Below are 27,901 nucleotides of genomic sequence, written 5' to 3'. Positions count from 1 at the left end.
TATCACAGCATCTCAATCAGGGCACATCTGCAGACCAACTACAGCTGATGTGGACGTGCCAAAAACTGCAGTTCCTCTAATGACCACATCACAAAGCTGACTCTTAAAGCGAGTCGATCCCTTCAACTCTCATCTTTAAATCCCCAACCTAACAGCAAAAATGAGCCGTCTTTGTTTCGGTCTGTGGCTGTTGTACACTTTGATCAGCTGCACTGGATTGTGCACTGTGTTCTAATTCACCCATTAAGGCTAAACTGAGGTTTAAAGTTAGGGCTGGGCTGGTCTGACAGCTGCTCAGCTTCTCTTCAGCTAATTCCAGTCACTGCCCTGGACCTCTCAACTGCATTTGATGCATTTTAATATAATTATTGGACAAATAATATGACTCGCTGTGGAGGTAACAGCCAAACTGGCTGTTAGTATGGCTAACAGCCCACCTAAAAGGTCTGCAATCCCAGTTTCAGTAATATTCTATTGCTTTATTTGTGCATTAGTACATTTGCATTTTAAGTACACCCTGCTGTTACTATAACACTCCACCAAATCATCCAAATACAGTCACAAATATATGTCTCCAGAAACTTTCATTGCTATGGACAAAACGCTACTATCAAGGTTTCAAAGCAAAATGCAATAGAATGATAATACAGTGGTAAGAAAGCAGGAGAGAGCAGGGAGAAGACACTCACTGTCTGCAATATCCTTACGTCATATGGGTCGCCTGCTAATCTGTGGACTCTGGACACCCCCGCAGAATACACTTAGTGGGAAGGAAGCGCTTTAACAGGAAGAGACCTCTAACAGATCGAGGCTCACCCTTAACCATGTGACGTGTCGTTACAACAACAACTTTCTTGTACAGACAGAATTATTTGCTGAAACGTTTCATAATAACATGAAAAGTATTCAAATGCTTCAGCTGGTAACAACAGTGTTGTGGTAAAAACATGAGAAGTTTCTTTGTTATGAGGAGAAAGCAGGTCAGAGCTGCTGTGGGACCGAAAACGGGAACAACGGCTGATGAGACTCCTAACAGTGCTGGAGGTCCTGGGGACAGGTACACTACAGGGTACAGACACACAGCAATACTACCTCAAATACTAAAGAATGTGAACCACACACACACACACGCACAGACACTCATGTCGGGTATTCATATCTTGTGCGGACATCTAATTGACATAATGTTTTCCCTAGCTACTTAACCTAACTCTAACCATCAAAACTAAATGCCTAACCCTAACCTCACCCTAAACCTAACTATAACCTTATGGTAACCCGGACACTAAAACCACATTTTGAGTCTCAAAAATGCCTTCAAACTTGTGGGGACCAAGATTTTGGTCCCCATAAGGGCTCTTGGTCCCCACAAGTATGGTAAACTTCACCTTTTGGTCCCCACAAAGATATGAATACACGCTCACACACACACACTCAGAGGACTACCACTTCTCTATGCATTTCCTCTCCCTTCCTTTGTTTTTCTTTTCCTTCTTTGTCTTTTTCTTCTGCTTCAGGATTATTTTGTTGTGTGTTTGGCTTTGTTATCACACACACACACACATACACACACACACACACACACACACACACACATTAAAAAACACTCCCCTGGTGAGCTCATGAATATTTTTTGGTGTTCGAAGAGACGAGGACGGTTTGATATCATCGAGGGTGTGTGACAACTGTGACACACAGACACACTCCGTGACACACACACTTTAAATCCCAGTGGGATTTAGAGTGTGTGTGTTTCTCTGTGTTTCTCTGTGTGTCTCTGTGTGCGTGTTATGCATGTTGTCAGCTACTGTCACAAAAAGTCATTTCCCAAAAAGGCATTTTTTATGTCTGCGTGTGAATCATAGAGCTGACTGTACACAGACCTTCATCATCGTCCCCACAGGAAGTCAATTTGTTGCCGTGGTGATGCAGCTCATTGATGTAGAAACATGATGAGATGTTTAAAAACAAACAGCCCATGCTCCGGTGCTATTATTATGGCAGTTACTGTACAGCAGGCTCGTAGCAGGGTTTGAACTCGGAGGTCTTTTAGTGTTTGTTGGTAAATGTTTAGCATTTGAATTTAAATACTCTGCCTCTGTGTCACTTTTTATTTCTGCTGCTGTTCAGTACAACATATACACAAGCTGGTAGAACTAAAAGGAGGCCTCGGAAGCATATTACCAACCAACAAAAACTTCTAAACAATGCTGAGGTTTTATTAAAAGGTAAAATGTAAGGGTGTGTCTGCCAAATGAAAAAGCTTCGATTTAAGTCTAGAAAGTCACTTCTTTATTTCTGCATCGTTCTCAGATAATGCCTCCTAAAGTTAAACCGTTGAGACTTTCACTTTGATAGTGACGTCCCACCTGATGTTCTTTAGCTCACTAATCAACAGGAAGCTGTCCAAAGGGGGTAAATGTGAATAGGTCAATGGTTGAAATTTGGTTGAATTCAAGAGAAGATTACTTTTCACCTTTCACTTCTAAATTCTGACTTACAGGGGACATGTTATTAAAGAACATAATGGGTCAAACTGTTACCTGCATATTGTGTCATAGCAATGTGATGCATATCATGTTACTGGGATTAGATTTAATCATATATCTCAATACTTTGTGATACTCTGAGGATTTCCTTCAGGAAATCTGATTGTAAAGAATTTGTCTTACTATAAAGAAGACACAACCACATGCATTAAAAACCTCACTTAATTATACTGTTAGATTTGTGGTCTTTGTATTTGCTTTCATCACAGTTCAGTCAGGAGCACTTTCATCAAAATATAACTGTTATTCGGTCTGCAGTAATTCGTATTTGGTGGAATGGGTCTGAAAAGCATGAAAAGGGGGACCTGACATAAATGTGGGTTGCAGAGCGGCTTGCAGAAGTGTGGGAAGGCTGAAGCAGCTTAAATAGCCCACACTGTCTTAGATTTTTCAATTGGATGTGTAGAAGGATATCAGCTGAGCTATCAGGTCATGTCGACGGCCACAGAGAGCCGCTGATCTCCCGCCATTACAGCTAAACTAACGCTGTGCTACAACCCAGGAATGAGGTAGCAACAGTTTCCCTGTAAAAGCTTTACTTGTTATTTGCTAACAAGTGGCTAAATAAGATAATAAGATAAAACGATGATAAGATAATAAGTTGCCACAGACACTCAACATCACTAAGCGGAACAAAGGAGCTTAGTGATAATGACCTTACAGTCATACGACAGTGGTGTAGTTTATTTTTGTCATTAGAGTTTTACTTTTGCCAAATGCATTTACACTCAGAATCCACAAAAACAGACTAATTTCTGTAGATCATCTTTCTAAATAAAGTCTCTTAAGTGTCATAAACTTTTATGCCAAGCAGACCTTATTTTTTGTGATAATCCAAAGACCTGAGGGAAAATCCTTGTGTCGAGGAAAGCAATGCTAACTACCAGGGTGGCCTACACAAGCAAGCTATTCATGCAGAACTGTTTTAATAGAAGTGTGTCGATAATTTCTCACGGCTAATCGCGTTAGCTTGATGTGGACACAGGACAGAACTGTAGCTCAGACTTTAGTTTTTGTGCAGCAGATATCTTTGTCTCCGTCTGAACTGTTTTCAGCAGCAGTGGGACTCATTTTGATTCTGCACCGTTGTGTTCTGATCCGATCTGAATGGAGCTAATTCCTCTTTTTTTGCACAGACAGAAGAATGGTCCATCGGGCTTTAAACTGTAACTGTGTGCTTTCACATAATCATCTGGGTCTTTTTTGATGATGACAAGGCTGCTGAGCAGCTATTCCTGCCTCTGTGTCTTTAATCTGGATTAAATCCTGTTTGCACTGACAACACATGTAAACACACTCAGAGCCGAACGCTTGACAGCAGGATCGGATCAGAATAAGAAGAATTAGAGATTCTCCTCAGTTTAATCCCAGACACCAGATCAGAATAATATGTGAATAACAGCAGATTAACAGCAGTTCTCCTGCAGGGAAACAACAACCATCTAAAAATATCTGAAACTCGAAGGAATTAAAGGAGTCGTAGCGTTTCTGTGAACAACTGCAGCTCAAGTTTGGAATTCACATTTCTGCTGCGCATCACATCTTATTCATAAAAGCAACAGTCCAGCAGTCTGTAAATATCTCTGTTCTGAGTGCTTTTGGAACCCGTAAGAACCTGTGCAGACTGGCTTGCAGGTTATGACTGCTTTTCATTGTGCTTTCAAACCAGAAGCTTTTAGATAGATGTCAGTGAAGGCCAGCACTGAACACGAGGTGTTTAAAAGGCAAATATTGACACCAAATATTTGATTCAGGCTTTTAGGTACACGGGTACTTTATTGTCATTCAGTGCACTCCAGCCACAGTATGTGAGCACACTGTGAACGGAAATGCTCAAAGTAAATAAAGCAGTAAGATACTAAGTAGCCTAAACATACATTTATTTGAAAATTCTAGTAATTTAAATATTTTGATATACCTGTTACAGTTTTCTTTCCTTCTGTGCAAACTGTTTATGTTTGATTAAATTTAAATATTTAGTAGACTGAGCACCTACTGAGTCAATATAATGACTTTACTGCTTATTTCTATTGTGTGGATCTGTTTTTCTCTGTGCTTGTCCATTACTGCTGTAAGATCCAGACTGAGCATGTAGGCAAAGCTGCAGGTCTGCAGGAGCAAATTACAGACGTTAGCTAAAATACTGCATGCATACTGCATGCTGTCATACAGGTTGTTTGTTTTACCTTCATGGTAGAAACACTCTGAAAACTCTGACACCATGAATACATTAGGTTGCTGGTTTCATCGCCGTGTCAGCACTGATAGAAGTGTACTGAGGGATGGCCTTCTTATTGTAGAAGGGAAGCTTTTGAAGTAAAGCTATTTTATTGCCGCTCGTCAAAAGTGAAACGTCACTCACCATAAATATTTTAAGAACTAATAAGGCAAAAATGAGATCCAAGTCATGATCTGTGATGACCCCAACCCTAAGGCTTTGTTGTCAATATATGAGTTTTTTTATTGTTCTCCCATATTTGACAATCAGGGAACAAAGCAAATAGTTCTAAGCAACACATCAAGAACTCTTTATTTTAGGGTTAAAACCTAACAGTTGTGTTCCTTCAGGGCAAGCAAGGCGAGGAGTACTAGTTTCTAATTTAGCACTACCAAGTTCGAAAAACAGACATCAATTAAAACCAAAGTAAAGCAATTTCTCTACTTGCATCTAACACAGTGTTCTGTCTTAAAGCTTCTGGCTTGTTTGCATTATACCTTTAAATTTCTGCCATCTTGTGGCTGCAGTTGGCTACTGTCTCTGGAAGCAGTCTTAACTCTGCTTGACTATGAGCCACTGAAATCTGTATCGTGTCAGCAGCTTTTTCTGGTTGTTTGTGTTTGTGCATTGCGGATGAACCTAAACTAATTCAGAGTAACTGAAAGAAGAAACAAATCCAAAGACTTCTATTCTAAAATATATATATATTTCTCTATTCATCACATCCACCAGGTTACAAATAACTTGGTGGATAACCTGGTTTAGTTTTAGAGTTAAATGTCAAGGTTAGGCTCCTTCTACTCCAATCTAACCCTAACTGTGGGGACATAACGGTTATTCAAAGGTGTAGCACTGGACCTCAGTTGTCCTCTCTTAAATTTTCTGTCAACTTATTGGGTTTCACAGTGAGCGCCAAACGTTGAGGCCTCAGAAGTCATCTGTGCTGAGTAAAAGCAACAACTGTGCTTGTGCTGTCAATAGATTTTTGTAATCAGATACTCGCATTTTTTCCTGCTGAACATAAATATTTCAAAAAGTGGCCATGCAGCAAAATGTTAACTGAAGGTGAAAGGTCACCATTACACTGACAGCAGGGCAAAAGTAAAAGGGATTGCTCCGTCCAAAGCTCAGAAAGATCAGCAGAGGAGTTTCTTCTTCTGGACAAACACACATCAAATAGTTTCTACTGCTCCCTTTCTGCACTGATGTTTGGGGGTCTCTACTTGGTTTTCCACCGCAGCATAAAATCTTTAAATTTTCCAGCTGTACCGTGTTCATTTCACAGTTTTCATCTCACACTGTGCTCTGCTGCACTGTACTGTACTCTATTGTACTCTACTGTAATTGTTTCTACTGTATTTCAGTGCAGTCCTCTGCAGCCACAGCAGCAGCAGCCTGTTCTCCTCCACAAACTGAATACTGATCACTGCAAACATTAAATATTAATAACTACAAGACTTTGATACTCAAACTATAACACACACACACACACACACACACACACACACAGATGTGTGTGTGTGTTTGAGGGTAAATGTGTGAACAAGTGCAGAGAGGTGATGGGCGTTAATGATATTGATGCTAATTCCATCACTCTGAGTGCAAGTATGTGTGTTTCTGTGTGTGTTTCTGCATCCGTGTCTGTGTGTGGGGGTATGTGTGTGAATATATTATCGCTCCAGCCTCCTCTCCAATTAGCAGACTATGTAAGTGGTTCTGATCAGCAGGAGATCACATGACAGGATTTACCTACACCTCCTCGGCTCGCGGGTCCATCACAGCCACACTGAGAGGCTGTTAACACACCTCAGTGAGCCAGAGTAACACTTCCAGTCCCTGTCGGCACCCCTGACAGGATGCAGCCTTCAGAACAGAAACGATGAGCACAAATGATGTAAACAAATAATCGTTCTCCGAGGAGTGCCTTTTTATGCAATCGTAATCCTCCACCACATAAGACCATCCTTTAAACTGTACACAGTGTCACTCTCCAGAGAGTGAAGTCCTGTTTTAAGCCCTAATATTAGCATTTTGGTGTTAGAAGCAACCCCTAGCAGCCATGTGAGTACTTGTAAAATGTATAATGTGCACTGGTATCACCACTTCTAAATGAGGTGGTAGAGAGGTAAGAGATGGTTTGGACATGTGCAGAGGAGGGATAGAGGATATATGGGACAAAGAGTGCTGAAGATGGAGCTGCCAGGCAGGAGGAAAAGAGAACTACAGAGATTGCATGTCCTTGTTCGCTACGTCCATGAACAGAGGTTGGTGTGACAGAGGAGGACGTTTGGGATAAGGTGAGGCAGATGATCCACTGTGGTAACCCCTAAAGCCAAAAGAAGGAGGTACTCAGCACCTTGGAAACCTAAAAAAGGAAATCTATTAACATTTATTTAACACTGTAAAAGGGGGCATTTCAACCAAAATCACGATCTTAATAATGCTTAACATTAAAGGTTAAAGTTGTTTTTGTACCTAAATTTAACAAAAAATGAAAATGATTCTTAAAATGAGTCCATAATGAAACTCTAGCTCCAGTCTCCCAGTTGATTCATGTTTATGGAGCCAACCCCCCACCCAAACAGTGCCACACCTTAGTCCTCTTGACTGGAAACTATAGAATGACCCTCTAGTTTATCAGTGGTGGGCTTTTTAGAGCCAAGAAGAACCATATTTGTTGCTAAGTTCATTCACAGGCTGTATGGACACATCACACAGACACCAAAACGTAAACCTTTTCTTCATTTTTGAGTTATTAGTACAATTAACCACACAATAAACCATATTATTTGTCAGATAGTTGTACTGGAAATGCTCCAACAGTCGCCATCTTTCCCCCCTTTCAGCACAAACATTCAGTGAACCAATGGCGCTAAGGTAAAGTCAGCTACAGCTGCCTGTCACTCAAAGTGGCCACTCCCCTTTCTTTAAGCCTTAATAAAAATTTTAATAAAACAATCTCCCTCAGTTCCTTTGAAAGGCAAGCTTAGCCAAAGAGGCCTGAACCATTTTTGTGCCAGACTGTAAACATGCGTTCTCTGCTGTAAATTTGCCCATTTAACACAGGAGTCTGTGGGGATCTAATCAGTTTGAAGTCTCAAGTGGCCGTTAGAGGAACTGCAGTTTTGGGCACTTCTGTTTCTCAGCCCCCGAGGCTGTTTTGTTGGACTGTCCACCACTCTGCTGGTTGGGGTCCACCGGGACCAGCCCCTCCATCAGATCTAATTCTGGCCCCCAGGCTATTAGACTCCCTCCTGGACCCAATCCCAGCTGAGGACCAGGTGTTTGCCTTTAGACCAGAATGCTGAAAAATCCTCAAATATGTCCAGTATCAATGGATTAAATGATAATTGTTTAAGGTAGTTCTACCCCTTTCACAATACGAGCCCAGCTGAGGATCGGGGGGGTTGAGATACAGTGATTTAATGTTTGGGGTTGACAAAGAAGAGGGAAACAAAGTCATGTTTAATTCTGGTGAAAGTGTCTTATTCTGAACCCTGACCTGAATTCACCCCAGAGCCTCACCTGGACCCGGGGCATCATCTCAACAAGTCATCTATTCAGCCCTCATAACTGCTGCCGGTAATAACTCCTCAGCTGCGGCACTGAGACCCTCTATTAAATCGCACGTTGGTCCAGATTCAGTTGTCATGACAACAAACACAAAGACGAGCAGAAGAAGACAACAGCTGGACGGAGAAATGGTTAAAACGGGAATGAAACAGGAAGTCGACCTCAGAGCGTCGCCGCTGACACCGATAATCCAGTGCGAGCGTGAAGGTGACGCATCAGCAGATTCAAACTACCGAGGCGCAAACTGGGGAGAAAAAAAGAGGGCTACATTTTCCTGCATCAGGGTGGAGACGTGTAGAGGAGAAAGAGGAGGAGGTGCAGTTATATTAAAACCAAAACCCTGACTGTGTTTTACAGCTGCTGTCTCTGCTGCCTGCCGCCCCTCCCTCTGTAGCTAACAGGCGTGAACCAGCTTCATTATGTGTTTATGAGAGAAGAATTTTTTACAAGATTAAAACAAGGCTTTGAAGGGGGGTGGGGGAGGCGGAGGGGGGCAGTAAATGACAAAAATACTGTAATAACAGAGAGGAGGAGGAGAAAGAGGAGGGGGGAGATCTGAACTCTAATAAACATGGGGGGAAAAAGCAAAGGGAGGAGATTCCTTTATTTAACAATCTGTTTGATTCCCCACAGAAACAAGAAGACCAGGACGAGAGGAGACAACTGGACCTCCATCATCTCCTCCCGCACCGGAGGACGACTAAAGCCAATGAGCCTCGTGGAGCACAGATTTCCTCTAACAACCTAATTGAATTTCCAAATGCACGAGTGACTCCAGTGTTGGAGTCACTCATGCAATATATATAAATAAAAAAGAAGGAATATGAAAATAAAATGAAGATAAAACACATTAATGGCTACAAGTTTTATGATTTTTATAGTCACATTCTCTCCTTTAACATCTCCATAACCATTACGTTAGACCTAGTCTTGTCTGAACTGCTCATTAGATCCGTTTTTATTGCTTTTTTTTATGTCACATTGTTTCCCCTCTTCTGTCTGCTCCAATGGCAGCTTTATTTTTAATATATCATCGTTTCAGTTGCTCTTATATAACCCCCGACTGTGGTATCTGCAGTGTTGGGGAGTAGTCAGCGAAATGTAATTAAACCCGTAGTTGAACTACATTTCACTGCATCTTACTGAGCTTTCAGCTACAATCACAGTCATCCTTCAGGTATTTAGATTACTTTTTAGCATTTTGTTGAAGTTAACTATTGAATAAGGAGCACAGAAAGAGAGGAATGCTGTGTTAATTCATTTTACCAGTGCTCCTCTGTTGCCTCACTCCCTTCTCCTTTCATCCTGACCACTGTAAAGGTATGCAATCATTCATCAGTCAGCCGCCACCACAGGCTTTAACTTCCCCGGAGTCCACTGGGGAAAAGAGCGGGTGTTACCCAGCATTCACACAGCAACAATGCCATACATCTCCTGCATCTCAACCTAAAAAAAGCATTGCCACAAAAGTCACCAACAAGTCCTTTGTTCGTGTGCGAGCAACGAAAGCCGAGAGTAAAACACACTCTGCACTGCAAAGACTGATCTTTTTTTTTTTTTTTTTACAAACTAGTTTAGATCACCTTTATCTGAGTAGCTTTAGTTAGCTACGCTAGAGTTCTCCCTCAGGTGGCTTTTATGTAAGTGGTAGGTCTGCTTTTACAGAAGTTTCCCCACCAGCAGATATCTGGAACAGGAATTTAAAATATTTTACTTCCTCACACAAAGCAGAGCAGATAGCAGATAGGTGGAAATTCAGGTGGTGATTATGCTTGTGTTGTTTTTTGGCTAATGCACTTCGTAACTGAGGTGCTTCCATTGTCTGTGTGAGGTCATCACGCAGTTAATTAGTGCTGAACGTGCTGAACTTTTGCTCAGACTTTTTAATGATATTCATAATTAACTGCACTCGATGTAATATTCTTTAGGTACTTGAATTAAAAATGCTCCAAAAGGCATTCACATTACAAACACGGTGAATTGGTTGCGTTCAGTGCAAGCAGACAGCTAGAGGTTGGTACTAAAATCCACGCCTGTAATTATGAAACTTTAGGCATTAATGCAATCTAAACTCTCTGGGTTATGAAACAGTTGCATCTAAAGCCTAAAATCCTAAAACCATTTTTGTATCAGGCTGTAAACATGTTTATTTCTGCTGTGCAGTTTAACATTAGAGTCTATGGGGAGGGACTCAGTTTTGGAGCCAGCCTCAAGTGGTCATTGGAGGAACTGCAGCTCTTTTTAAGCACTGGCTTCATTTGTGAGCAGAAATCAGGTTAGAGAAGTTAATGAGAAGACTCTGAATTGTTTTCAATGAGTCTCAAACACTTTAAAATTAAATTTGTATCAGCAGCCACAAACTCAAAGTTCTGCTTTAAGTAATCGGTAGATGTGCTTCAAACCCTGAGTTTCATCAAACACTGGGTCTTTGCTGCCAGAAAACAGGCGAATGCGCCGACCATCGGCCAGAATCCAGCTGCTTCGGGCTATTTTTCTCTTTGGTTCATTCATAAAAGAAAAAAATGATCAGAGACTGTCAGCGATGAAACAGTAAAGTGTCTCCGTCACCGTCTCTGCTGCACACATCTGCATCTCTCAGGGTCTCAGAGCAGGAATGCAAAGATGTCAGGTGCCAGACTTTGGCACAAACAGGTAACCACACAACAAAAGGCCCTTACTGCAGCATCATGTGGACCACAGCACCGATCTGATTGGTTGATCTGTCCCCTTACAGAGAACAGATTCAAGTCATTAACATGTAAACTGGATGCGGTCGCCCACAGAGACGGACGCCGACACATTCAGGCCGACACATCAGATGGTTAGCCTTCCACCAAAAATCAGCTCAAATTTAACTGAATTTCTAGAAAACGTTCAAAAGAAATTTCTTACTGAATGCTCGTTTCCATGCACTGTGGCTGATGGCCGGTCGGGCGAGCAGCAGGTGGAGAAAATTCACCACAGAACCACCGAAGAACCCACGCGGTCGAGGTCATTAAAATGACTCCAATCGCAGCTCAAACAGTGCAAAAGGGAATCAGAAAACATGGCAGAAAAAGGCTGTTTCTGTTGGTTTAAAATGGCACTAACAGAATCAGGATTTCCCTTCATGATTATCATAGTTTTGGCATTATTGCAGCTATAAATTTAAAAAAAAGCAATAAAGCTGTCAGTCAAATTCAGATTATGTTACTATACTATCTGTGGCAAGATAATTAAACTCATAGAACAGGTGCACGGAGGTATTGAGAGTCTGTAAAATAAGTCTAAAGTGTACAAAAAGAACAAATATTTATAATATTTTTATACGTGCATAACTAACACGACCTATCACTTTCGGTTGTCATGCCACCGCTAGTCAAAGATTCATCCTAGAACGTGCCCTCGTCCAAGCAACAGCTGGCTCTGTCACCTGACAGCAGCCAACAAATTTGTTATTTACAGAGACGACATCCGTTTAAATGTATGTCGAGAGCAGAGAAATCCAAACTCAGCATTCATTCGTTCAAACATGTGCTTCAGCTCGAAACTACTCTGGACCAACAAAGAACATAAACGTAACCTGCCAGCTCGCTGGCACAAAGACCGTGCGTTGTTCAAAGCCACAGATGTGCAAACAGTGGAACTAATTCCAGTGCACTCCCTATTAAAGGCTGGTGTCTGCCTCCTCTAACCTCCATCCAGGCTGCTCCATCACCTGAACACATACAGTCTGTCAGTGCAGAAGTTAAACCGTCCTTAACCTGCCAATTCTCTAGCACACATTCCCTGTCACACCTGAATGCACCAGTGTGAGAATAACACAGGTAAATGAGTGCAACACAACCTGCACACTCCATCCCAGCAGCTCCCAGTATTTTTATACAATGAACATGCATTAGAGGTGGGCTGCGTCCCACTGTGTGCTACGTGTGAGAAGAGGGATCTCCACAAGGTTAATGTGTGAAAATGGCTCAAGTTAAATTCTTTTTGCAAACCTGGATGATTTACTGACAAACGGCAGCTCTGCATGTTGTTTGTGCAGCAATGTGAGTGCATGTAACAAGTGCTTCAGTTTCATCACCTTTAGATGGGACAGAATTAATCGCTAACCCTGTGGCTTCCTCTGGTATGCTGAAAATAGTCCTTGTATCACACTTCATGCTTTGTTTGTTTTTTTCACTTCATACAAAAATCCAAGTACAGCTTTATCTAAATACACTTCACCTTTATTTTTGCGGGAGCTATTACTCTCTTTCCCCCACCAAAAACATCAAATTCACTTTATCTTCACTTCGTGTTATTAACCTAATTGTTTGCACACGACCTGCAGCGTCTTCACTTGCCAGTTTAAACACCACCGCTCTAATCCAAACCTAGCCCCGCAGAAAATAAAGCCTTCAAACAGCTTTCAAGCTTTCAAAAGCTTTTAACCTTTTAAAGGGCTGCCTGATGTTTTCCTAACCTGATCAAGAGGACACGGGTGAAGACCGATCTTTAAAAAAACTGTCCCAAACCAGATTTGAACTCAAGTCTCCTGAAACTTGGGATGTTTCCTCCTCTATGACCTGATTCATTAGTGAGACTTTCAATTCTTGGAAATGGTTGGATACTTCAGGCGTGTTTACGTGGACACAAAGCGGTCAGGTTCTCTCATGACAGGTGAGCAGATGCTTAGAACATTGGAGTGAGATGATCAAACCACAGAGCATGTTACATACTGAGAAATGTCACTCTGTTAACACAGGAAGCCCAAATACTTCAGATGTGACACATTTCTGTTGCTGCAGGAAATTTTTCTGCAACGGCAGCATCACACCTTCAGAGCGCTCGACTGTGTTTCCTGGCGGAGCTCAAAGTTTCCTCAGTGACTCACTGAAATGTCCTGATGGTTCAGCCTCTGTCTGAACTGACAGACAATACAAACGCTGCAGACAGTCGTGCATGCGTGTTGCAGACGGCAGAGAAAACCGAACTCCGGCGAGTTCGCTTTCAACATCTGCAAACAATCTGCAGATTATTTTCCCATTTAATCAATTAATTGTTGCTGCTTCCAGTCTGAATCTCCAGCTGTGACGCATTCAGTCACCATGAAAACTCATTAAGGGCATTAAAACGCTGCACTTCATTCAAAGAGCGCGTTTAATATTTATCCCACCACACTGCTCTCAGTTATTGCTGTGCAACCTAATAGTTTACAAACAATAACTACAATGAGATAATAAAATATAAAGATTTATTAAACTAAACTGCAGTTTGAATGTGATATCACTGTAGAGCTATTAAAATCTGCCCCTCCAGCTACTTTATTACTGATGCATCAATAATAATGAAATATATAAACACAGGAGGGTTTCACACAGCATAACACACACACACATAAAAAGAAGGATTGTACATTCACTGATCAGAATTCATTAAACTTTATTCATGAGATAAAAAGATAAAAATGAGTTTTTTAAACACCCAAATCAGCCGACATCATCAAAACTTAATTAGCTTTAATTAATTATTCTGCCAAACTCTACAACCTTTCGCCTCAGAAATCACACCCAAGCAAAGAACCTGACATGACCGATCAGACAAATATGGTTAATTATTCTTTGATTCATTGCTTCTGCTGTTTTTGCCACACAGGGCGGGGCTGTTATTGTCTAATGAGCCCATAAAGCTGCGTTAACTGACCTTCATTTGTAAAGATGTTAAAGGATCCTTTGAGAAACAGACAGTTTTATTCAGTTATTAACTCCAGGTTTTATTGTCCGGCTCTGTGTGTCTCTCTCGGGGCCCTGCAGGACCACGTCATGAGCTGGTTCAGTTTAATTAAAGCGCTTCATAAGACGGTACGAGAAGCTTTGCTGTTGTTCAGCAGGTTTGGAGCAGCGTTCCCGTCCCCGTGCGTCCAGTACTGTGTGGTGTTCACACATAGAGGGGCGAGTGTGACGTAAGTCTGTGTGCCAGGAGTGGATAGTTTGCATGTTTTTGTTTTGATCTTGTTTTTACCCACAAATGTGTTTCACTTTTACTCACGGCTGAGAATCAGACACAAACTTTCTGAGGCTTTGGAAAGCACCGCTGGCTTGCCACCAATGTTTTCCATTTGGGCACTCCTCATTGGTGGGGAACGATGCTCGCAGGATGCCACGCGTGTTGGTTGCCTTTTGTTTTTTCTATTTAAAAATATACATATGTTATGACCGGCAGCCCAAACGCAGCAGTCAAAACTAAAACTTAAAAGTTGCTGGAGCTTTAAACTCTTGGGCTAAAATAAGACCCTTCACAGCATTTGTCATGTAGGTTAAACGATGACAGCCACCAAGAGCATTTAACGTGATGCTTTAGAAGTGTCCACATGTGATGAGCTGTGAGTGACGGGCCTGTTTCACTAAATCTAAACTGCTTTGAGAAGTGGCAGGGGCTTTGAAACAACAGCAGTGTTTGACGCTGTGTGAAGCAGACTGAGCTGACTGTTTGTAGATGTCCAGTTTCTATGCATTTTCAGGTAAAACTGACTGCGTTTAAATCCTGTTACACTTGTACTAACAGGTTGGGGCGGGTCCATTGTTGACTGGGATGGTTCTGCTTGCTTTGAAATGCTGCTTCATCCTGAATTTGATGTTTTACTTGTATTTTACTGTAAAATATTTTGTTCTGAATAAAGATTTCCAGGGTTTTACTTCACAGTATTGCACTTTTGAAGCAATGCTGCATTTCTGCCCTGTGATCGACCGGTGACCTGTCCAGGGTGAACCCCACCTCTCGCTTAATGTCAGCTGCAAAAGGCTGCAGCCCCCCTGCCTCTCTCCAAAGGATAAAGCAGGCAGAGCTAACAGATGGGTGAATGGATGGATAGATGGAGACCCGCCGCACTTCTTCTACAGTGTACATTGTCAAGCAGCTTTCAAAGGAAACAACACAACTCAGACACAATAATGAAGGGTTAAGTTACCGATCACTGCACACGGGGACACTTTTCATTTCAAACTGCAGGATCTACTGTTTCTGTTTTATTTCACTGTGTCTGTCGGTGAGTTTTTATCATGTTTCACGTCAAACATTTTTGTCCCAAATGAGACTTCAGACACAGACCATGACAAGAGTCTCTGCTGCAAAGAAGCACGCAGATTTCAGCATTACATGGACTCGTGCATCTTCGGGTTGGCACATTTTTAAGTGGAGGGGAGGGTTTTCGTGGGAAATTCTTCCACATCTTAATTGAATAAAGCCCTCAAACAGCAGCAGCTTTGTCACAGAGCTTGACACAGCGGCTGCACCTTTATGTGCACAGCGCTGAATAAACTGCCAGCAGCAGGAGGAAGACACAAAAAGATGTTTACAGGGAGACGCTTCACGTTTGTAGCTTTTTTTCTTTCTTGTTTGACATGACTGAAGTTCATCACTCTGAACACTTTACTGAAGCCGTGACTACACTACCACAGAATAAAACCAGCGTGAAAACAGAATTCAACAGTCAGCGACACATTTCAGAGCAAAAGAAACACAGCTGCGGGAAACTTCTGCGCACAGCGAGAGAAAGCGACGGTCAGAGTCCACGGCTCTGTCCCACTGATCTGATTCCTGCTCCACTAATTAAATAACGGCGCAATTAACGAGAGTCAGCTGTCAATCAAAGCCTCCTCAACGAGCGAGAGGAGCGCACAGCGCATGAGGGACGGAGTAAGAGAGGGGGAGAGAAACGGGCACTTACTTCTTTCAGGAAACAGTCCGTTTTTCTTTCATTCCTCCAGAAAATTAAAATTAAAGAGGCGACAAGAACTGAAAGAGCCTGAACACCGGGCGAGAGAGAGGGGGAGAGAGGGAGGACGCAGGACTACCAACAGACAGATGGAGAGAGAGAGGGGATGACAGGAGAGAGAGAGAGGAAGGGAGGGAGGGTGAGCAGCCGGCTAGATGGCTGTAATCCCATTATTGTGAACGACACATTGTTCTGAGAGAGAGAGAGCGAGAGACGTTCACAGGAAGCAGGGAGAGAGAGAGAGAGAGAGAGAGAGAGACATTCAAAGAGAGCGGGGAAGAGAGAGAGAGAGAGAGACCCACTGGGAATAAAAGGGGCGTGGCTTATCTGCCACACTCTTCTAGGTGGTGTCAGAGGGGGCGTGGTCTTATATTAATATTTAATAGGTAGGTTGAAGCGTGAAGTTAGAGAAAGAGAGGGCGAGAGGTGGTAAATCAGAGTGTCGCCACACCCCTCCAACTGTGTGAGCTGCTGTGGGCTGAAGGAGTCCAGCCGTGAATCCAGCCCCAAAATACTGCAGCACCACCAAACTTCTATTATTATTATCGCTACACACGATCAGACCAGGTGCTTCGACATATTCAACAAGCATCAGGCCAGATTCGACTTTATGAGAATGAAAAATAATTGCTACACCTGAAAGGAAACCGACCAGCAAAGCTCAAAAACACAACGTTTCTCACACAAACAAGAGTTCTGAGTATTTTTAAAGTGGTTTAAAAGTTTTATTTGCACGCGGTTATCGAGAGGGCTGTGGCACTTGTGTTTAAGCTACTCCGGCTACCCCGGTCCACATGTTGTATCCAAGTATCCTTGGGTAAGATACCAAACCCTGAGATGTCCCCGGTGCACCTATTGGGGTGTGTGCGTGGATGTTAGAAAAAGTGTTCAGGCATGGAGTTGTGCGATTGGGAGAATGAGACTTGTAGTAGGAAGCACTTTGAGTGCTCATGTTGAGTAGAAAGGCACCGATCCATCTTTGTGAGGGTGCCTTTGCACTGCAGGAAAGTTGGACTGTTAAATAGCAGCAAATCAACACAACAGTTAGCCTCAAAGCACTTTATACTGTAAGGTAAAGACCCCACAGTAGCACACATGACAACTCTTTTACGGAAGTTTTAACATGGGAATCTATGGAAATTTAATTGGTTTTAGAAAGAGCCTCAAGCGGCCATTGGAGGAACTGCAGTTTCTTTTTTCCACTTCCGTGTTGGTTTCCTTTTCAGCCTGGAGGTTTGCTGCTCTCTAACGGACCCTTTTAGACTTTATGCTTCCACTGTTGTGAAGTAGGATCCATCAGATCGAACTGATGATGAAATGATTTTGCAACAGCTTTGTGATGTAGTTGCATCATTGCTGTTTGTTGCATCCACCTAAATGGTGAGTTTTATGTTGTCGATAGTCAAGTGGAAGAGGAGACGAATGCTACCGCTAATACATTTGGTGCTTCTTGTCATCGTTTTCTCCAAGTCGAGCTCCACCCAGCAGTTTTTTTGTGCCCAGAGAAGTACCTACCCCAGAGTAGGCCGTTTGTTCTGCCCCGAAAATAGCAGTAAAAGAGGCTCTTCAAAGGCAGTTCCTGCTGTTGGAACTAGAACAAACCAATACATGCAGTGGGAAATTATTACATTATACTTGTTTAGTCAAAACTTTGTGTTAGTTTAAATGAAGTGAAAATGCAAACAGAATAGGACTGGGGACAATCTGCAGCTAAATCAATTCGGACTAATCTCAACCAAACCCAGTGGAATCACACACTTTATATAAATAAGTGTTCCAGATATTTGACTGACTATTGATGAGCTTCTCCAAAATCTCAGCCAAACTTGAAAGCCCAGATTTGATTTTTGCTAAAAGAATAAGAGAGAAGCTGCAGCAGGAGGCTGGAGTGGATTTAGCATGTCCAGGATGGAGACCATCCATACCTCTGTGCTGTTCAGGTTCTGTTTTTTAGTTCATGCTTTCTCATGAACTGCTTTAATTGAACAGAAGCGACTTTTTCTCGCGTGAAAGCCGAGCAGCTGCTATCTGAAGTGCATCGTGAATCTTCAGACATCTATCTCTGTTCACTTTGATGCTGAAGAAAACTTAAATACTAAAAGATTCTCAGGCAGAGTCAGAACTTTCTGTGGGTTTCTCGTGGTTTATTTTGGATAGAGATCAGACACAATGACATCCTCAGGAAGTGGAAGTAACACAGAATCTAAACATGCTGTGTGTGCGCCTCAATGTGAGGTATAAGTTCTCATATCTAACACTAATGCCTGCCTCGCACCAAACTTTTCAAGCACTTTTAGTGTCTCAGACAAATTTCCATCGTGGTCTTAAAATCCTGACAGTTTTGTGGAAGCTCATTTTGATGGTTAGGTGTAGAGTGAGCATAAAAAAGTCTTTTTCTTTTCTTGAATGACTGATAAATTCAGATTTCTCTAATATTAATGTACATTTTTCCGACTTGGCCTTCTCTCTGACTAAAAACCGACACATTATCTTTAGACGTGACAATTTCCCAGACCATAGCAAGTCTTTTCAAAGTCTTCTAGAGTGTGGTAGGTATAAGATAAACTTCCTGTTCTGCTTATATAACCTGCAGTTCGCTGATTGAGGATGTTGGCCTCATGTTTCGCTGACAGTCTGAAAACTGCCTTTTCACAACTGGAAACAAATCAAAACCAATTTACCTGCAGGATTACAGGATACAGCTGCCAAAATCTGACAACGCTGCAGCCACTTCCTGTCAAAGCAGGCAGCCGGACGTTATCTGTCCGTGTTATACATGTTATGAGATATTTGAGTCATAATTAACAGGCTCAGGGCTCAGATTTCGCGTGCTTGGGGAACGCCGTGTTCTTCAGTAAAACCTCCTCTGCAGATAAAATGAAGCGTCTCACAGAGAAAGCAGAGTCCCTCTGAGGACGTCTCTCTGAGGATGTCCCACAGCCGACGCGTCTCTTTGATTCTCCTCCATCAGCTGCTGCTGTGGGCGGCCCAGCAATCCCACTGCGAGCCACAGTGCATGATGGGAACCAGCTGCTTAGTCTCCTACATGTTCTCACAGTCTTCAAATTGCAGCAGGTGCTCGTCATTTCCCTGCTCTGGACCGAGGTCGGTCTTATTCATGTCTTTTTGATGTTGTTTGCTCTTCTTTGTTATTCCTTTGTCAGTTTTTTTTGTCCCACACAGAAATGAAATCCAGCAGCAGAGCAACGAGCAGACTCACGTTATCAGATTGGCTCGGGATCGACAGTGATCGGCACTGATCGGTCACTTCAGAAGAAGAGTCTGTCTCAACTAAACGTCTCTGCTAAGGTGAGTGAAAGTTTCTGTTTTCTGTCGCCTGATTGGTTCACACCTGACAGGTCACAGCAGGTGAGAATCCCAAAGTGTTCAGGTCGTCATGGTAACCACCGACTGTTTAATGTGATGTGAAGACAGCGTGAAGACTTGGTGCGTGCGTGAGTGTGTGTGTGTGTGTGTGTGTGTGTGTGTGTGTGTGTTATCGCCGTCATCTTATCTGTGACACACACTCTGCTGGTAAAACATGTGTGTGACCTCAAGTGACTCAGTGTGTGTGTGTGTGTGTGTGAGACGATATACTCATGCATTCATTCATGTGTGTGTGTGTGTGTTAGAGCTCAGCTGGGAGTGTTTGTCCACCTCTCATCAGGAGCCCTCATGTAATATTAATCACACACACATACTTAGGGTCACACGCACTACTGAACACACACACACACACCGATCACATCAATCAAACACACAAAGAGAAACACACACCCCAGGATTAACTACTATCTATCTTTGTGGGGACATTTTGTTCAGGCCTCACTCTGGGACGGGCCTCAAAGGGCCACTCAGGGTTCAGATCTGTGGAGCAGAAGCAGGCTTACGCTCAGGGTTACAAAAGCGTCACACTTTCCGCACTCGTGGGCTAAATTAAGTCATCGGGCTCTTTGTGCGGTTGTCTGCGAACTTCACATTGTCGCTGTTGTTGTGTAGACTTGTCTGCATTGCCGCCACCCAACTCTGCATGTAAGTAACGCTTTCTCCAAGCAAACCAGAAAGTGCATATAATAAGAGCAGCTACCCGTCCGTTGTGCCTGCAGCTGTCCGTGTGTGCATCCGCAACCCAGTATAATCCGGGCCCGAGTGTCCCAGGAGTGCAGTGTGTGCCTGAGGGTCCTCGCAAAGATAGGAGAACGGCCGTGTGTGTGGCCAGCTGGTGCAGCAGCGTCCATGATGTGATTTTATATTTCTGCATTAACGTCTCAAACAAACACTCGTTATTTAAAGGCCATTTAAAATCCGTCCACTCGACAATTTACTGCCAATCACACAAAGGAAATAAAACATGTGACCAATTATAGCCTGCTTTCTTTTTTTTAAATAATCCACTGCAGGACTGTGTCCTCACTGAGCCACACACTCATGTTCTCAGCTTTTCCATTAGTTTCAGCAGCTGTTCAACAAACAACAACAGACCACATACCTCCACCAAGGCTGGAAAGTCTCTCTACACCCTCGATTCAGAATCATATTTGGGTTAGTAGTAGATATTTCATCTCAAAGGATGAAAGGATGGATAAAAAAATATTACATTTTTCCTTCAAGATTCCTGCTTCTAGATCCTGGTCTGAAACAACTCCAAAAGTTCATGATGTTGGGCCGAGCTCTGGATACCATCCACCCACACACAACTTCTTGAGCAATCTTGCTAATAAACTGGACAAATAAAAAATAAATTGAGCCAATCACAGTGGAGATAACACCCATGGGAACAAAACAAAAAACTTGAAACTTGCTAACTTGAAATTCAAAACTTTGCTACTTTCTGCTGCCGGCTTGCTCGTGCATCCTAAAACATCTGATGTAAACATGAAGGAAAATAAATAGATTCTTGAAGTACACTGAGACTAAAGTCAGAGTTTTCAATATTTCATAAAGGGATCTTTACACCTGGCCTACTGTGGTTCCATGTAGATGCTCAATCATCCAGGCAAGGAAATCCCAAAAAGTTGATTCTGTTCATCTGGACGTGGGAGAAACGTTTCGTCACTCGTCCAAGTGACTTCTTCAGTCTCAGCTGACTGCAGGTTTCCCCAATCTTATAAACAGTACATTTGCACAATAACTGAAACTAGCACCACTGAGGGAACAATGGGCTGTGAGGTCAGGTTCTTGATCACTAATATGCAAATTGTCACGACCATTGATCAATGGCCATGAGTACCATTCACAGAGAGTTGGGGAATGGCTGCAATCACAGCATTGTAAGATGGTGACAGATGTACCCTTAGGCCCCCTCCTCGATTCAGAGATGGTCTTTCCCTTTTCACATAAATGGCCTCCTTGACTCCGCACTCAAACCAGCGTTCCTCCCTGTCCAGGAAGTGTACATCCTCATCAATGAAAGAGTGTCCACTGGCCCGTAGGTACGTTTCTGCCACTGAAAACGGTACGTCCAGATGAACAGAATCAACTTTTTGGGATTTCCTTACCTAGATAGATTGCAAATATGTTCGCAGTCTGTCTGCATTTATTTGCAAGTTTTCATCAATCTGTCTGAGAGTGATTGTTTGGAGTCGGGTTGCCTCCCACCACCCAATCTGTGCAATCAACGTGTTATTGCAAGTGGTCACCCAGGTCTTGGGCGTGTTGCACACTAATGTTTATGAACCAGTTGGTCGCCACAACTAATTGCAGTCAACAAATCACAAAAACGTCAGTGCAGTCACCACTGATTTTTCATAGTCACGAGGAGGCTGCAGCCTGTTTTTACCTCAGGATTCCCTCAGGAGTTTGCATGTATGCAGGTCAGAATGGGGAAAAAATAAAAAGAGCATAAATATATGTCATGTTTAGTGTTGATTTGCAGCTGTTATTACAGCTAAAACCAGCTAAATGCACTTCTTGTGAGCATGTTTAAATATTTCTAGTTTAAAATTTTAGAGCTCTGTTAACTGCTGGGAATCAGTCTGCAGGCGCGCACAGGGCCTTAAAACCAGATTTTCATGCAGTTTCACGTTAGACATGATCGGCAACACTGAAGCCAATGAATAATAGAAAAAATATATTCATATATGAATTTACAGAGGTAACTATTTTCTGCCAGCATCCTGCTAGCTCGTCTTTTCTCGGCACCAGTGTAGAGATTTGCTCTGCAAAGAGTCAATTGATGCATCAAAAGCCCTCTTTTATGTGAGCCTGAGGAAGAAAGCCTGGGGTAACAAAGAAAGTTGATAACCGCTGATGTGATACCCATTATCTCTGATTGGAGTTTTAGGTTTTGTGTAGGCAGCCAACACAAAAGAAGGCTGGCTATGTCAAACTTCACAGCGCAGCCCTCCTCGAGACTTCGGCATGAGATAAGATATGATATTTCGGGGTGCGTGTGTTTTTTCCCAGGTATGCAAGGCTTTGCAGTAGAAACAAAAGATGAAGGACGAGTGAAGAGGCTTTAAAGGGGGCGGAGGAAGGGTCGAGGAGGAGCGGGAGGAGGGGAGAGGTACGTGATGAAGGGGGAGGTGGGGGTGAGAGGAGGGGGCAGGTTTAGAGAGCGTGAAAAGCAGCTTGTACAGAGACGAACCAACCAGGCGGAGTAATGAATGAGGGGGGAGGGGAGGAGGAGGTGAAAGGTGACACGCAGTAATTGGGGGAAATGTGTGTGCGCGATGCAGCGAGGCGACGTGTCCCAGATAAAAATCAAAAAATCAAATTCAGCTTTATTTATCTTCGGGGTCGTTTCGTTTAACAATCAGTGAAATAAATTAGGTTAACGCAAACTAGCACATGACGGGAAATACATCTGTGTTTATAGATATGGATACAGATATAGATGTATGAGAGACAGGAGACGGAAATGAAAAATATGTTCTTATGACACAGCTGAATGTGGAATTTAATTTTGGGTGAATTTATGGCCGTAGAAATGTTTCTTTTATTAAAGTCATCTGTCTGAATTTTCCTGTCTGTAATCTGCAGAAACTCATTTCAACAGCAAGGCAGCTGAAACCTGATCACGCAAAAGTTTGATTAATCACGCGATTGACTATCCTACGAGAGGGAGAGAGACACAGGAACACAGAGAGAGAGGCGCCCTGGTAACAATGGCTCTTCTGTTGCAGTAACTCTCTCTGATGATCTTTGGGTCACTGATCCTGAATCTGCAGATTCTCTGTACCAACTAATTAGATCACTGCATCCTCCATCTATCACTGAACTCCCAGCCACTGTAATAAGCCGTTTTCACACGTGAACTTCGGCGTCGGAACAATCAGGTCAGGACTTATTCCACAGTTGTCATTTCTAATGTGCAGCGCGCAGCAGGAAATAGTCCGCTTCAGACTCGTTCTTGTTTCTAATCTGTTTGGTTTAGGCGAGGGCGCAGAGGCAGCACACACGACGCCCACTCACTCGCTGTGAATTAACTGAACAATTAGCTGCGGTACTCTCACATGGGCACAATCAAGCATCACATGGACTCTGTAGCAGGGAGCTGGCAGGTTAAAGACTGTTTAACGTCCAACTCGTTCTCACGTGCAGCTCCGTCAGTTGAGAAAGGTTCAAGGCTACAGGTGTGAAATGCAATACAGACACAATAAGCAGCAGAATATCACACAAAGGCAACTCTACGGGGCAAGCGTTTAGTCTCAGTGATGTTCAAGAATGATGACATCATCAGGAGCCATGTGGCAGCTGCCTGTGAGGTCACCGGTGAGGACATCCGGACTTATCAGAAGACAGAGATTAGAGCTGCACCAACCTGTTGAGGCAACCTGCTGCTGTGATGTAGAAACTGAGCTGTGAGGAAGAGGAACCTTCTTCATCAGGAGGACGTTCTGGAGGAACACAAACAAAGATGTACATCAGCACAGACGTGAAGTGCGTTAATCCCAATTTTTCTTCTAATGGCCAGCAGGGGGTGACCTCCCTGGCTTCAAATCAGATCAGTTTGTATAGAAGTCTATGGGAAAATGACTGTGGTTCTCACCTGATTTATGAGCTCTGCAAACACAATTCTGAGTTTATGAACTCAGCCTTTACTTTAAAGTCTTATTGAATACAACATGATGCTAATTTTTTAAAGTTTTGGCCCTGTGTGGAGTAAAACAGGTGATAAAACAGTAGAAACTAGTGCTGTCAGCGTTACTCTCGTTAAAATGACGTTAATGCCATAACCGCGTTAACGCCCCAAATCTCAGTTAGCGAGTTATTGGGATCGCCCCATGCATGGGACTGGATGGCGCTAACACGTTAACAAGCTAACTGCGCTAACGCGTTGAAGCAGTGCAGCCCCACGGACGGGGCGATCCGCGCTAACTCGCTAACAGAGATTTGGGGCGTTAACGCGGTTATGGCATTAACGTCATTTTAACGAGATTAACACCGACAGCACTAGAAGAAACATATAAACAAGTGTTAAACATAAGGCTTAATCTGAAAATTGAACTCAGTTCCTTAAACTTGTATTCTTTTATGACCAGCAGGGGGCGACTCCTCTGGTTGAAAGAAGACTTCCAGTTGTATAGAAGGGAAACTGCTCCTGGGCTCCCTCGCTTTTTGGCCTCAGTAAAATTGACTTTATGGGCGTAAGTGTCACATTATACTAGATAAAACATAAAGTTCATTTGTGAAAATTATGGTCATACTAGGGTCAGAAAGAGGGATAAACAAGCAGGCAGTTTTCTTTCATGAAAAAGGATTTGAAGCTTTCAGAAAGCAGTTGGTGACGTCACAGTGGCTGCATCCATCTTTCATATACAGTCTATGAGTATCCCTCTCTGTTAGTGAAATGAAGTTTCGTTAAACTTGAGGCAGAAGACTTTTTCTCTTGGTCATCATGTTGACAAACTCCCACTCTCACATCCAGCAGGTTTATCTGACCCCCGGGGTTCAGGTGTTAATCAAAAACAATTGTCAGCAACGCAGATGAATTATTGATCGGCTCCCTGATAAATCAATGGTTTCGGCATTATTTTCATGTGTAATCACAGACATTTCCCCGTCCACAGTCTGAGATGTCAGAGCTGTCATCGGGGCAAAGCAGACAGCGGCTGCGGGCCCCTGAGGGTCTAAAGTCCCTAAAGGTTTCTGTCATCATTCGAGCTAGGAAACCATGGAAACAGGCGTGTTCACCCTGTCAAAGTGTCTCCTGCATCTCCTGGCCATGTGCCCACAGTCTCGTGTTTTGGGTGGATTACTCCTTTATTGGCTCTTCATCAGCCATCTGCCTTCAAGGCCAACTGTGAGGTCAAGCAATGAATCACTTCCTGTTTGCCTGCCGGAGCCTATAATGAGTTAATGAGCTACGTGGAGTGTACAGCTAATCAATCACCGCAGCTATTGATTGATGATCTATAGACCGAGCTGCTCCTGCTCATCTGTCCTCGTCAATACAGCCGCTTCTCGCTTATTAACCTGCACACACCCGAGATCTGACATCAGCACATTTAAAGAGGACTTGGGCTAAAGTGCACTGAGAACTTCTCTTTAAAACTGGACGTTTCACCAGTTTAATCCAAACTGGGAAAAGGGAGATTCTCTGACAGCTGCTCACCAATACTTGCCCTCTAAGTGAATCATATGTGTAAGTGTCATAAGTATTTTGGCATCTTCAGCTGAGGTTAATATCTACATGATGACTGAGGGTCGGAAACATCTGCTAAAGTGTGAACAGGCCGAGGAAAAGCCTCCCACCTCCAACCCTTCGCAGTCAACTTAAGACTAACTTTAAAAACTGAACCTGTCCTTTAATGAACACAGCCTGTGGCTCCGCCCCCTGTTAATCAAACACAGTCATCAGGTCACAAACGCTGAAGCACTAAAGTGGCGTCTGAGGGCAGCTTCGCTCTGTTGCTGTCAGGCGCTTTAAAAAGAATGAAGGACGACCGACAGCGCAGAGCCAGCTGAGGCAATCGGTGACCTTGAAGACAAAAACCAGGGATTACGACCCTGCTGTGTGTTTGTGTTGTCATTGTCTCTTTTTGAGAATCAGTGTCCTCGCTGCTGATAAATCCAGCCTTCACTCCCTCTTACAGCAATAAAATCTGATCTTAAGAGTCCGTTTGTTTCAGATTTTAACAAGAGGAAACGTACATGAAGTTAATTTTTTGGAGAGTTCATGTCTTATTCATGTTTTCGCGTTTTTCTTTGAAGATGTTCGTCCTTAAGCTGAGCTGAAGTCAGACACAGATGTTGTAGATTTGTTCTATTTTAAGACTCAGCAGCTTGTAAAGTCACGCTTTAAGGATTACTGCCGACAATGTGAGGAATTTTCTTTGTTTTGTGATATAAACTCCTGAACAGAGGCGACTTTAAAGACAAATAATCCAGCCTGGAGGATCATTAACTTTTATTTCACACAGTTTATTGTTCATACGAGGCTCCATATCGAGCCTTTTTGTTGGCTGTTTGTTTGGATTGCAATTTTTCTTTTTTGTGCACATACTTTCATACTTAATGCTCTTTTATGCTAATTTTTATACTTCAAGGAAACTTACATTTCTGTTTGTTTGTTGCAGAGCTGTTTTTTGCAGAATACTAAAGTCTCCATTATATTCAGCAGCTCGTCTCTGTCTGTCAGTTGTTTGCTGCATGTGGCTTTTTATAGCCGTTTCTCCATAAAACACCGCCAAGAGTGAGGCAGAGCTGTACAGTTGTAGCTGGACAGCTGAACAAAGGGATGACTCGCTGTAAAGAGCAGAGCTGCAGAATCAGCTCATAATTGTCTGCAGCTTTGCTACTATAACAATTAAATCTGTTTTCACACTGTCATTAAATACAGTGGGATAATAAACACAGTTTATAGTCTGTTTAATTAAAAGTGGTGCAATTAAAGCTGAAATATCTCTCTGAAAAACGACATTACGTATTTGTTGTGAATGTGGATTTTGCAGTTCAGGCAGGCTAAAGAGGTTTTCAGATCATGTCTCTGGGTTCTAATAGTAAACACAGAACCAAAAACAGGAGCTGAAAGAGGCTAAAAGAGCAGAAGATGCCGACTGATGGTGTTTCAGGCTCAGGTTCTACACGAGGTCGGCGTCTTACTCTGCACATGTGACTGATTTACAGTCGGCCTGGTAGCGATATCTAACAGCGCGAGCGTCAGAGGAAGTGATCCCGTAGTGAGGTCAGAAGGTCTCCGACAAACACACAGAGGCTATTCACTCATGCATTCATTCATCCGTCAGAGTAAAATATCAGCTCTTTCGTCACTCGGCCCAGTGTTCACATTCAGCCCAGTGTTCAGCAGCAGGAAGTTTACGGAAGTCAAAATCCAGGGTTTTCCCTGCCACTTAAACAGTTTTATACAGCCCCAAAGTCAAACGAGCCAGAACACACATGGAGACTGGTATATACTGGGTTATATGGTGGGGAACTACACAACAACCTGTTCAGTAATGTTTAATAATGGATGGTTTCCCAGGTTGTTGCTGTGGTAGCCTCAGATTAGCCCGCTAACTCCGGTAAAGGGTTTTATTTTCACAAAAGAAAGAAGAAGCTCGACCGTCACACATGCTGAGCTCCAAACAACAATCTGAAAATGCCACAGAAACCAGAGGAAAGCATTATATTATTCATTAACCACTGACAAGTCCTCCAACCTGATGCACCACATTGGTGTTTTGTTACTCTCAGGGGATCCGCTGCAGCAAACCAGCAAGAGGTAAACTGTTAAAACCAGTAATTAACTCTTCCTTATGTGACAGTGCTGTGGTAAATGCATGGTTTGGGGCTAAAAAAAATAACCTGCTGCAGTTTAGAGAACAGATGCATTCTGGGTAGAAATAAACACTCTGTTGAGGTTAGCAGACCTGTTTCATCATG

General features: G+C 42.9%; 1 protein-coding gene across 1 annotated transcript in view; it reads right to left on the bottom strand.

Moving 5' to 3' along the window:
• The window catches only part of plxnb3 (plexin B3), a 54,711-nt gene extending 38,544 nt beyond the window's left edge, over nucleotides 1–16,167 (bottom strand). Inside the window, exon 1 of the mRNA XM_063465539.1 lies at nucleotides 16,028–16,167. The gene's annotated coding sequence lies outside the window, so the exon portion shown is untranslated. The remainder of the gene's footprint in view (nucleotides 1–16,027) is intronic.
• Nucleotides 16,168–27,901: the final 11,734 nt, after the last annotated feature.

The sequence above is a fragment of the Pelmatolapia mariae genome, linkage group LG20 (assembly GCF_036321145.2).
Source record: "Pelmatolapia mariae isolate MD_Pm_ZW linkage group LG20, Pm_UMD_F_2, whole genome shotgun sequence".
Taxonomy (NCBI): domain Eukaryota; kingdom Metazoa; phylum Chordata; class Actinopteri; order Cichliformes; family Cichlidae; genus Pelmatolapia; species Pelmatolapia mariae.
Note: the sequence above shows the minus strand (reverse complement) of the source record. Positions and strands in the feature narration are given on the sequence as shown.